The following is a 12,741-nucleotide window of genomic DNA, read 5'->3' as shown; positions in this document are numbered from 1 at the left end:
TCTATCCCAGTAATTATTTCATATTAAAGAAGAATCTCACTTATCCAACATTCGCTTATACAATGTTCTGGATTATCCAACGCAGTCTGCCTTTTCATAATCAATGTTTTTGTAGTCAGTGTTTTAAATTCATTGTGATATTTTAGTGGTAAATTTGTAAATACAGTACAGTAGAGTCTCACTTATCCAACATAAACGGGCCGGCAGAACGTTGGATAAGCGAATATGTTGGATAATGACGAATTAAGGATAACCCTATTAAACATCAAATTAAGTTATGATTTTACAAATTAAGCACCAAAACATCATGTTAGACAACAAATTTGTCAGAAAAAGTAGTTCAGTACACAGTAATGCTATATAGTAATTACTGTATTTATGAATTTAGCACCAAAATATCACGATATATTGAAAGCATTGACTACAAAAATGCGTTGGATAATCCAGAACGTTGGATAAGCGAGTGTTGGATAAGTGAGACTCTACTGTAAATACTACATAGCATTACTGCGCATTGAACTACTTTTTCTGTCAAATTTGTTGTATAATATGATGTTTTGGTGCTTAATTTGTATAACGATAACCTAATTTGATGTTTAATTGGCTTTTCCTGAATCCCTTCTTATTATCCAACATATTCACTTATCCTGCCGACCTGTTTACGTTGGATAAGTGAGACTCTACTGTATATTTCTAATCTTATATTATCTGCTCAGAACTGGATTATATGAGGCCCCTTCTTCACAGCTGTATAAAATGCACACTGAACTGGATTATATGGTAGTGTGGAGTCAAGATAATCCAGTGCAAAGCAGATAATATAAGATTATAAATGAGTTATATAGCTGTGTGGAAGGGCCTTGAGTCTACACTGCCATATAATCCAGTGCAAATTAGATAATCTGTGGAAGAAGCCTAAGTGAGGCCTAAATCTGCCTGTCCCCTAACTGAAACCTGGCTGTCCCTTGGTTGCTAGGCAACCAAGTGGGCAGAGATTAGCCCTCTAAACTGGCAGCAATTGGATAAAAACAATTATTGCTCTCCCTCTAATTAGGACTTTATTTTTCTTTTCTTTTTGTTGTATCAACCTGGAGGCGTGGATGATGGGTTGTGTTGTCAAATTTTGAGGTTGGGGGGCCTGTACTTTTGTTGTTTTGTGAATTGCCGTGATGCCATCACTCTTTTATATATATAGATTGTGTGTGAAACTGAAACAGATTAATCAGCTGTCTGCAGGTCAGAAGCTAAGCATTCGTAGCAGTAGGGGGCTTAACAAGATCACATTGAAATTCCAGTAGAGTGGTTATCATTTGTGATTTGGGTCATATAATGATATTACAGTATATTAGAGTAATGGATGTTTTGCATTATCTGTGACTTAAATTCCACAGTAAAGCAGCAGCTTCCATACCATGTTCTTTGGTGGCAGTTTTGAGTCTCTGTCACATGCAAAAGATTTTAAAAGAAAGCAACTGATTTATTTCCAAGCCCTCAGAAATGTTTTTCAAAGATCCTTATATAGTGCAGTCTGTTTATTTGTGTGATATATCATGCACTGAAACTATTTGTCTTATCAAAAGTTGAGATCCACAACCATGCTGTTTACATGGGATAACGCTAACACAATCCAGGAATTCTGGAATCTTAGTAACAAAAGGCAGTTTTTGGTCTCTGGTTTAAAATTAGCCACAGAATCAAAACTTGACTCAGACAGAGAGCTGTTTTGTGTCAAAGAAAGAACACCAAAGATTGGGGGCATACATTATGTTTAATGCAATTAGATGATAATTTATAACAGGATTCAGATGATTATATAAAACATGTTGAGATGACAACCTTCTTCTGTGACTTCAGCTTAAAATTTGTCTCTTCGGGAAAATGATTGGATAGGAAGGGCTTGATGCTTGGCTACAAAAAGGTCTTCTCATGTTGTGTCCCATTTTAAAAACACATCCAGTCATTTCCCCTGCTCCCCAAGATAATATTTATGCAAAGCATGAGTTTGGTCTGTTAACTAAAATATAACCTCAGCATTTGGTTTAACATACTGAGGAAAATTGCCAAATGTGAGATATAAATCTTACATGCTCATGAGCACACACATATGTACACGCACACAAAGTCACCCCTGCACCAGCCTCCAAGTCCTATAGTATCTCAAAACCCTTTTCTTCCCCTGCCAGCAAAGGTATTTCCCATGTCAACCTCCCCTCCCCACACATCTGGAAAACACACTCTGCTGCTTCTTACTACATTACCTAATACCGAGTCCTGTTTTAATTTAGCAAGATCCCACAATTTTAATTTGCTTTATTTTGAAAAGTCACAGGGGTAGTATTTTGAGCCTTTGAGGAGGAACAGCACTATGAAATACTAAATATTACAATAGTTTTCTGTTCACTCGCAAGACATGCATTCATCACGCAAGGCTCTTGATACTATTAGGCATGACCTAATCCCATCTTCTTCTGTTTATTGGAATATCTAAAGGCTCTGGCTCTTCTTCTTGTGCTTCACTTCTGATTTCTTTTTTTGAGTTTCCCTGCTCTAGATCCATATTTAATTAGGGTCCTGTTTCAGGCCTCTGTTATACATACCTTGGAGAGTGAGGGAAAGAGGCTAATGTGGAGAGAGTTCTTGGTTGATACAGGCAGAGCTCAGAAAGCTGCCACTCCCAGAATCCCCAGGAAGTGCAGACAGTAGGGGTTCCTGACAATTCTGTCAGGCTGCTGTCCAAAAAGGTCCCAGAGTCAATTGTGCTCATGGTGATGCTATTGGAAGAGTTCAAGGGCTTCAGCAATTTGCCACATGTCTCTTAAAAAGAACACATTGAGAAAAACATTAGATCCCATACAAACTACTCATTTGGGTGTGTATTTTTTCAAATCAATAATCATGAGCCCCATGCTCACCAATATGCCATAATCAGTGTATTGAATATGGGCGGCAGTGACAAAGGCACTGTTCTTTCCTTTCTCTCACTAATATCACCAACATAATTGCCCCATGGCTGAGGACTAAAGTACAAATTACACACAAAGGTGCCTCCAAACAAAGCGCTCCTAGTGCTACCAATTGAGCGACATTGTGCTGCTATTCCGCTGTTTCAAGCTTAATGGGTTTTCTGAAAAATGGGGAGGAAAGATGAAAGAAAGGTGGAAGAACAACAGCGTGAAAACATGGTAAGGTTAGAAGTGGAAAACAATGTCATACAGATCTCCACCCACCCAATTTTAGTTTGAGACAGAATGACTGCACAATATAAACTTAGAACCTACAAAAGAATCAGAATATGAAAGATAGTGGAGAAGCAGGAGGGGAGGCAGTGCCAGATTTACCATTGTGCTTAGGTGTGCTTAAGCAGAGGGCCTTGTTGGCCACGGGGAAAGGGGGTGTCTTTCTGGCTCAATATTTTTATGATGGATTTTGCTTATATGGTGTAATTCTAAATGTAAAAGCATTTGGAGCGATTTTGGACATAATGATAGAGTTGATGATCTATGGAAGTGGGCTACAAAGCAGGCAGGGTATGCCTACTGGGCCTCCCTCCTTCGGGGCCCAAGGAAGGATGAGGCCTCATAACGTAACTAGCACAGGACCTCATTTGTCCTAAATCTAGCACTGATTAATATTTATCTAGTTATTGCAAGTTACTTTTATGCCTTAGGCCTCCTTCTGCAGCTTTCCCAACAATGGGATCCCAAGTGTCTGTTTGCAAACATGGGTTGAATCGGGGAGAGAATAATCTCTTTCTCTGTTTCTCTTCCTTTCTCCCTCCCCCTCTCTCCTCACTTTCTCTATGATGATTTGAGACTGGGAAGTCCCTTTCCTTTATCCTCTCTCCTCCTCCAAATTGCTGCATCCCAAAGTGGCTTTTCCTTAAATGCAAGGATTTTCAGAGGTCAGTTATGTGCATTTATGTAAAACATGTGCTTAGGTTTGGTAGAAATAGCAAACCAAAGCAGTTCAAGCAGGAATTTCTGCATTTCACCATCTTATCAGCTGTTGTCTCCCCTGGAGCTTTTATTGCTGGGCACATTTATATTAAAAATAAACACAGAACAAGGTATTCTCTTTGGCTTATCAGAGACCTTTCTCTCTTCCTCCCTTCAGAAAACAATTCATTGCCTGCTGTAACCGAAGTTCAGAAAGTGAAAATGCTGCTTGAGGAGCATATCATCCAAATGTCCTGATTTTTCACAGACCATCCTGATTAATTCTCTGTCATCTCACTTTTTGAACTGATTTCAAAATATCCCAGGTTCTCTGACTTTCCCCCTTTGTCATTAGCCTATTTCAAAAAATTATGAAATTTAACCTTATAGCCCTTAAGTCAGTAGCATTTTTTTTTCAAAAGTCTGTTTTCAATGTAACTATAGCATCTTCCTTCAATGGCTGTAAACTGAATTCAAAGTGAAGAAGTAGTTTGCAGTCAGCTCAGTAGGGGAGAAGAGAAGTGGAGTCCTGTCCTTTCCTGTAAGGACAAACAAAAGCAAAATGCTGCATCTTCAAAATGTTACATTTCTCCTTGTTAATAAAGCTTATTATCTTCAGTGGTCTTGCAGAAAGGCCCCCAAAAAATATTGGACTCACGTACATACAATGATGAAATAAGTGGCTAAGGTGAAACTCACATTGAAACCAGAATTTTGTTAAGAATATTGGACAATCATCTAGAAAGAAATTTTGGAAGATTAGTACAGTATATGATAACGGCAGCGAGAATCATGTATGCCCCAAATTGGAAGGAACCAGTTATCCAAACAGTAGAAGAATAACTGATGAAGATCTGTAAATTAGCTGAGATGGATAAACATTTTGCCCACATCTATGGCAGGCATCCTCAGACGTTGTGAGGTATATGGAGAAACTAAGCAAGGAAGGTTTATATATCTGTGGAGGTTCTGGTTGGGAGAAATAACTCTTGTCTCTTGGAGGCCAGTGTGAATGTTGTAATTAATCACCTTGATTAGCATTAAATGGCCTTCCAAGCTTCACATCCTGGCCTATCTATCTATCTATCTATCTATCTATCTATCTATCTATCTATCTATCTATCTATCTATCTATCTATCTATCTATCTTTCTATCCCCATCAAATATTGATTTTGCTTGACCACGCATGTTCCGGTTTTCCATCTGTGAAATGTTAGAGGATATGGAAGAGGTATTTGGGGTTGTGACCTCTCATTTCCAGCTCCCTGGCGCAAATAATTTGACTGTTTCTAGATTAACATTGACACACAGGATTTAATGGTTTGAGGGGGGTACAGATTTGATGCTGCATGCGCCCTTCTAGATTTCCTGGGCTGCCCTTTTTCTGCATGAATTTATTCTCTTAGAAGCCTCTGTCAGTGGCAGTTCACCTTGGAAATAGCCCTCCTTCTCCAATGCACGCTATTTAACATTTGAAATATCTATTTTTCAAAACCAGAAATGGACTATCATTTTACTTTTTGCAGTCTAGAGGGTCTTAGGAGCAGAACATTAGCCTCCTGCAGGTACCCACAATTGATAGTCTCAGCTGGCTTGAGAGCCCCATGGAGGAAGATAATGTAGAAAATAAGTCTGGTTATTGTGGAGAGGCAGCTGCTCCATGCACTGCAGAAAGTTTTTGGTACAAAGATTATATTTAATTGTTTTGTTTTATAGTATACTTGTTGCTGGCCCTCGTGGCAGAATGTAAGCCGCTCGGGGAGAAGGGCGGGGTATAAATGCATGTAATAAATAAATAAATAAATAAAATATATAGAACAGTTGGGGTGAATTGTAAGGATCCCCCACCCAATTGTGCCACAAGCTGATGTATTTGTGATCATGGGTTACATTTGTTTTGAATTGTTTTGGGACACATTGCCTATCAGTTCAGCCAGTCTAGTCAGTGGATGAGATGCTGGGAGCTGTATTTTAAAACATCTGGTGGGTCTGAGGTTAGGGAAGGCTGGCATTGGCTACTGTGGATTCTATGATTTCTTGAACACTTTATTAATGACATATGTATTTTATGGCTAGCAGCTTTGGGAGCTAAAAATGTAATAAGTGATGGACCTTCATTTTTCCATGCCTTGCATTGTAGTCAGACTAAAAAGCTGAAGGCATAAAACCCCAGAATATGGCTGAGCCAAGGGACCCATATCTTTTAACATGGTCCTGATCCAAACCATACTCGACAAGGAATTATCCAGTCTCTCAAAATAAATAAATAAATAAAACTCCAGGAAGAAAAATAATATGTAATGACACCCTGGGGCAGCTGTTCTTGGGCCAATTGTTCTTTGCAAAGTTGCAGTTTAAACTCTTTCATTCCCGTCCTTCCCTGAGGTATCCTCTATCTTCTCTATAGCAGGCCCTTTAAGCATGTGAAAACTGTTAATTCTTTTTCCTCCAAGCTTTATGTCCCCAGTTTCTTTTTGGTTGGTTCTCATTTTTCTTGCATTCAAAACACTTCAACATCCTTGTTGGTCCCCTTTGAATTCTCTCCAATTTGTCCACATCCTCCTTAAAAATCTGGCACAGGCAGCTAAACATAATATTTCTGCAGCTTAGCCTTAAGTGGCGCCAAGTAGAGCAGTACTATTCCTTCCCTTTTTTTTTGGGGGGGGGGGGGGTGTAGGATACTTCCTCTTTTCCCCCTCCCCCCCTCCCCTGGGGAAATATAATCCCAAATGAAACATTTTGCTATTGTAAAAAAAATAAATCACAAAATACCTATTATTGGTAATTCATGTTCAGCCTGGAATCCATTGCAGCTAGGCATGGGGATTTGGTCCACATTTTAAGTAAGCAAATTCATACTTCCTAGACCAGGCACAGGCAAACTTTCACCCTCCAGTTGTTTTGGACTTCAACTCCCAGAAATCCTAGGCAGCTTACCAGCTGTTAGGAATTGTAGGAATTGAAGTCCAAAACACCTGGAGGACCAGGCTTGCCTGTGCCTGTCCTAGACTAATACTCATGTCAGAACATAGTTAGGAATGGGCATATATCCAGATTTTACAATACACCTCTTTGCTTGGGAATTGCATTCTTGAGTGTGTATATTAGGTAAAACTGCATCCAAAAATGTATATGTAGGGAAATCATGCATCCAAAATATTTGTGTTAGAAGTAATTATATACATAGAGATTATAATGAAATGATGACAATGTTCTTGATATTAATCGTAATAACTCATATTATCAACAATAATACGACATATAGCAATTAATCTTCCAATTACTCATTATCTTTTCTCTTTCTGTTTCTTTAATTGTTTGGTGCTTTATTTCCTAAAATATGAGATACTATGTCTCAGATCAGACTTCGGGATCTGATTAATAAGTAGCTCGTATTAATCATAGGAAGGTTTGTTTGTGCCAAGATCCACTAATCATGGTTATAATTGATGCACAGGATGTAGACATGTTTCCTAAAAATCTTTATATTCATTCCACCCTTTCATTTTTAACAACATTGGGGTATGTAAGGGATCTTCAGAAGTAGTTTTGCAAAATTCTTCCTCTGAAATATAGCCTACAGCATCTGGTCTTGGTTGGCTGTTTCCCTCCAATTACTAAGCAGAGTTGACCCTGCTTCGCTTCCTAGATCTGATGGAATTTGGTCCCTCTAGGAAAGCTTAAAGATTGCAAACTACCAAAATCAATAATCAAAGTGAAACATCTTTGATAAGCATGGCAATGTAAAATATATTTGTCTATTTGATTTTTAAATTTTTTTATTGTTATACAAAAGTATAGCAGAGTGTATTATTTGCAGTCAACAGCTTTCCTTGTATTATTTTTAGGCAGTTCTTTTAGATTTTGTTGTATAATCCATGTGCTTCTTAAAGGTATGCGTTTTTAAAAACCACCACCACCACCATGCATTCCTCTTTACCTGAATTTCTGCAACAACATAAAGTGGGCTTTGTGTTATTAATGGAGCCCAGTGGAGAAATACATTGTTTGAATCAGGAATGGGAATGGGCAGAGCCCTCTGGATGCTTGGGTAGATGGTTGGCTGAGCTGATTGAGTAGACTCATGCCTAAGACTCTCATATGTTCTGACTGTTACCCAAAGACATATAAATATCAACGTTGAGGAGAGGGATATATATATATATATATATATATATATATATATATATATATATATTTCAATGTCTGCACAAACCCACATTTGTCTTCTGTATTCTTCCTGCTCCTTTTTTCTTTTTTTCACCTTTCTCTTTCCTTTGTATTTTTAAACCATACTTTTGAAAAAAGAACTCTGAAATGCTTCTGGTCAGTATAGTTTGTGGTGATGTAATCTGTAGATTTTAATGCATTGCTGAATTGCAACTCCCTTGACCATTGCTGCTTGAATACAACAACACTATTAAGGCCATTCCTGGCATAGATGAGATGGAATGAATTGTGTTGTCGAAGGCTTTCATGGCCGGGATCACAGGGTTGTTGTATGTCTTTCGGGCTGTGTGGCCATGTTCCAGAAGCATTCTCTCCTGACGTTTCGCCCACATCTATGGCAGGCATCCTCAGAGGTTGCCTGCCATAGATGTGGGCGAAACGTCAGGAGAGAATGCTTCTGGAACATGGCCACACAGCCCGAAAGACATACAACAACCATGGAATGAATTGTTTGACTAAAAATAAGGCACCATCATGTTATTCATCTGTTGAGATAATTTATACCATCCAGTTTCCACATTTACAACATGCAGTATTTAATTAGGTTGATTTGACTCCAATCCTGTTTCAAAGATCAATAACAGGGTCCTTTGGAGATCTCCCATTTGGAGAGTCAATGTAGGTCAAACCCAGTCCATTACCAGCTACAACAGCAACAACAAACAACAACAGTAGCAGCAACAACAAGCTGTTATAACGAGGCTGTCGAAACACACACAGACTTCCACCCATTTAGTAATGCGCATTAGATGGCCAATACATTTAGGTATTCTGTTTCCTTCTTTTCCTACAAAATAGAAATGAACAATTTGCAAAATCTGATTTCCAGTCTTCTGGGTGCCTTTCACACTACACAGTTATAGCACCCTTTAATTGCCATAGCAACATCCTAGGGATCCTGGGATTTTTGGTTGAGGCAGGGACCTTTCAAATCCTGGGCCAGGGAGCCAATCTATCGTCTCTTAGCAAACTCCACAGGAAACATTCATGGCAATTAAAGTGAAATTATTATGCCATAAGGAGCTAGTATGGCGTAGTGGCTGCAGTGTTGAGCTATAACTCTGGAGACCAGGGTTTGAATCCCCATTTGGCCATGAAACCTACTGTGTGACCTTGGGCAGGTCACTCTCTCTCAACCTCAGAGGAAGACAAAGGCAAGCCCCCTCTGAAGAAATCTTGCCAAGAAAACCCCACATGAGATTCACTTTTGGGTTGCTGTAGGTCAGAAACTATATGAAGGCATGCAAAACCAATAGCACACAACAACAAATAGTTGTCTAGCATAAAAGGATCCCTGAATAGGACTGAAGAGCTATAGTCCAGCAGCCAGGATTGCTGACCAGCAAGGGAGCTGTCCAGCAGCCTGTTTAGGGTGATCAAAGGGGACAAAACACAAGGGCTAAACACCAAGAGAGCTGTCCAGGGGCTTATTGAAATTGGACGTCAGCTACTGCTCCACCAGCAATTTGTGCAGGCAGCTGCAGCGAGCTTTTGTACTTTTCTGACTGCTCCTTGTGAAATAGCAAAACTCTAATTCTGACCACTCTTAAGGTTTCTCTCCAGCTTCTATAGCTCTTTGAGTTGGTGTGATTTGTGCTACCAGCAAAACATTCTGTCAGGCTTGAGTTTCATCTTAGGTGATCTTTGTCTGTTTCAGCTATCTCTCTTTGTGTGTGTATGTACCTTCAAGCTGCTTACTGACTTATGGCAACATTATGAATTTCATAGGGTTTTCGTAGGCAAGAAATACAGGTGGTTTTGCCAGCTAAGGTAAAGAGAAAGGTTTTCCCCTAACATTACGTCTAGTCATGCCCGACTCTGGGGGTTGGTGCTCATCACCATTTCTAAGAATCACTGGTGTTCATAGACACCTCCAAGGTCATGTGGCTGGCATGACTGCATGGAGCTGTTACCTTCCCATCAGAGTGGTACCTATTGATCTACTCACATTTGTATGTTTTTGAACTGCTAGGTTGGCAGAAGCTGGGGCTAACAGCGGGAGCTCCTGCTCCCCGGATTCAAACTGCCGACCTTTAGGTCAGCAAGTTCAGCAGCTCAGCAGTTTAACCTGCTGCCCCCGGTGCCAGCTACTTCCTCTGAAATATAGTCTACAGCAGTTGGGCAATATCCTATCCAAAATTAACCATAACTGGCTCTGCTTGGACTCCAAGTTCAAACATAATCTGATGCCTTTAAGGTATTTAAGATGGTCCACTATCTACATAATTGGGAACCAAACTGTACTCTGTATACTTACTGGATAAATGTCCAAACTTGGCCCTACCCAGTTTGCAGTAAGGACACTGCTGGGGCACACAAAGCCTTTCCAAAATGGGAAGTCTTTTCTCCAGGCTAAAGAACATTCTTCACTTCCAAAAGAGATGCATGGTGGGATGCCATTAAAGGTGATAACAATATGGTAGCAATACCACAAAGGCAATCATATTCATTCAGTGTTACTGCCAACATCATGAAGTAGATGTCTGATGGCAACCTTAAAGGAAATGCAGGTTACTAAGTTCTTTCTGAAAAGAAATAAAAGACCAAATATATGCTTCAAAATAAAGAAGTATGTAAATTCATAATGAAGAGGAGGTCAGCATGAGGAACATTCCCTGGAAATGTTTACCTCTTTTACTGTGACTTGGCTTGTGAAAGCTTTTGTGTCCCAGGAGATTTCGTTGCTGAAAGCCTCCTACAATTGAAAAGAAGGTCTACTTCTATAAAAAGAATGTTTCTATAGACAAAAGGGAGCACGGAGAGAAACCCAAACAAACACAGATTAATCGCATGATTCTCAAGTGAACCACAATGAGCAAAGAGAAGTCTTTTTCTATAATATTTGTGCCTTCAGGTTCCTCCTTTTAAGGATGGCAATACTGCAAGAAGGCTGTTTTTGGTATTATACGCCCAGAAATCTGAAAAGTAAGTCTTCGGTGAATTACAAGTCCCATAATGCCTCACATAGGATGAGTGTCCCAATGGTCAAGTAGTCTGGGGAATTCTAAGGCTGGGGAATTCTATGAAGCTACAAACGCCATGATCCCATAGAATACAACCGTGCCAGTTAAAGTGGGACCATTGCGATAAAACAGCTATGCATGAAATGGCTCTAAAATAGACACAATGAACCACTGACCTTTATCTAAACTGCTTCATTTAAATGACTCTAATCTGTTTTAGAACAAGTTCTGTTTCATCAAGAAAGCCACACCACATTAATTTCTACTATTTCTCTGTATGTATTCTCTTGTAATGGCACCAATTTTCCCAGCCATCATATTGCTGCAAACATAAGCAATCTTATTGGACCAGGATTGCTATTTTATATCCTAGAGTCACATGCATAGTCCTTCCAACTGTTCCTTCCCTTGTTCTCTCCTCCACCCACTCTCTCACCTGCCGTGCAGAATACCTGAAATCCTGCTTATTGCAACAGGCAGAAAACAGGGGGTGCTAGCAAGAGTAGCCATGGCTGTCTTGACTCATTTATTTATTTGGCTCTATTTATAGTATGACCTTCATAAAGGTGCCAAGCTCAGAAAATTTGTAAGGCAATACAGGGCCAGGACAACATGCACTCCACCCTCCTCCCACATCTAGATTTGGGCCTATGAAAGACCAAGGTAAATCATGGATGTCTGGATGATAAGAGGCAAGCAAGTATAAATTGTGAACCTACAGAACATGATTACTGGTCATGGTTAACATTCTTACTAAGTTCCAGCAGAGTCAAATGCCCTGCTGAGGCTTGTCCCAGTGAGCTCCTCCAGCTTTCAATAACAGGTTCTCAGAGCCAAATGTATATGGGAAGAGTTGTTTTAGTGAAGTCACCTGAGCCTTTCCAGTGAGTGGTTTTCTAAGCCATCTTTCCATTGTGCCTTGGCTCAGAGAATCCTTACGAGCCAAGCATTAATTAATTGGACTGTTCTAGAAAGAACTGGCATTTGGGCAGAGGCATGCAAGGGGTGGCTGCCATCTCCTCCTCTAGCAGCTCAGTGGTTGAGCCACTTTCATCATTGCTGCTGTTGACCCTCTTGCACTTGCACAGAGAGGTCTTTGGGCAGCTCTCTGCACAACTGGCACAACTGTCAAAGTGCTCACTTCGTTCCTTAGCTTTAAATTGCTTGCCTGACCAATCCATTCTGAGATAGCATGAACTATAAGGTGTTTGGTTATAGAATGATAGGCAAGAAATTGTCTGTTTCCCCTTTTAATTTTAGGATTTTCATTATGTAAGTCACAGCTACCTAAAAACTGTCAAACTATCTCTATCCTGCCATCTTCAAAATATGGAGTAAACTGCCACCATCCCCATGGATTTGGCCATGGTGGCATAGGTATGATTTTTTTCATGTTAGGAGCACTTGATAAACTGCAAGTCGCTTCTGGTGTGAGAAAATTGGCCATCTGCAAGGTCCTTGCCCAGGGGACACCTGGACGTTTTGATGTCTTTACCATCCTTGTGGGAGGCTTCTCTCATGTCCCTGCATGGAACTGGAGCTGATAGAGGGAGCTCATTCATGCTCTCCCCGGGTTGGATTTGAACCAGCAACCTTCAGGTCAGCAACCTAA

General features: G+C 40.0%; 1 long non-coding RNA gene across 1 annotated transcript in view; it reads right to left on the bottom strand.

The window, feature by feature from the left end:
* LOC134296238 (uncharacterized) overlaps nucleotides 1-12,741 on the bottom strand; it is a 320,710-nt gene that overhangs the window by 221,458 nt on the left and 86,511 nt on the right. The gene's annotated exons all lie outside the window — the stretch shown is intronic.

The sequence above is a fragment of the Anolis carolinensis genome, chromosome 2 (assembly GCF_035594765.1).
Source record: "Anolis carolinensis isolate JA03-04 chromosome 2, rAnoCar3.1.pri, whole genome shotgun sequence".
NCBI classification, from domain to species: domain Eukaryota; kingdom Metazoa; phylum Chordata; class Lepidosauria; order Squamata; family Dactyloidae; genus Anolis; species Anolis carolinensis.
This window is presented reverse-complemented; position numbering and strand designations above follow the sequence as displayed.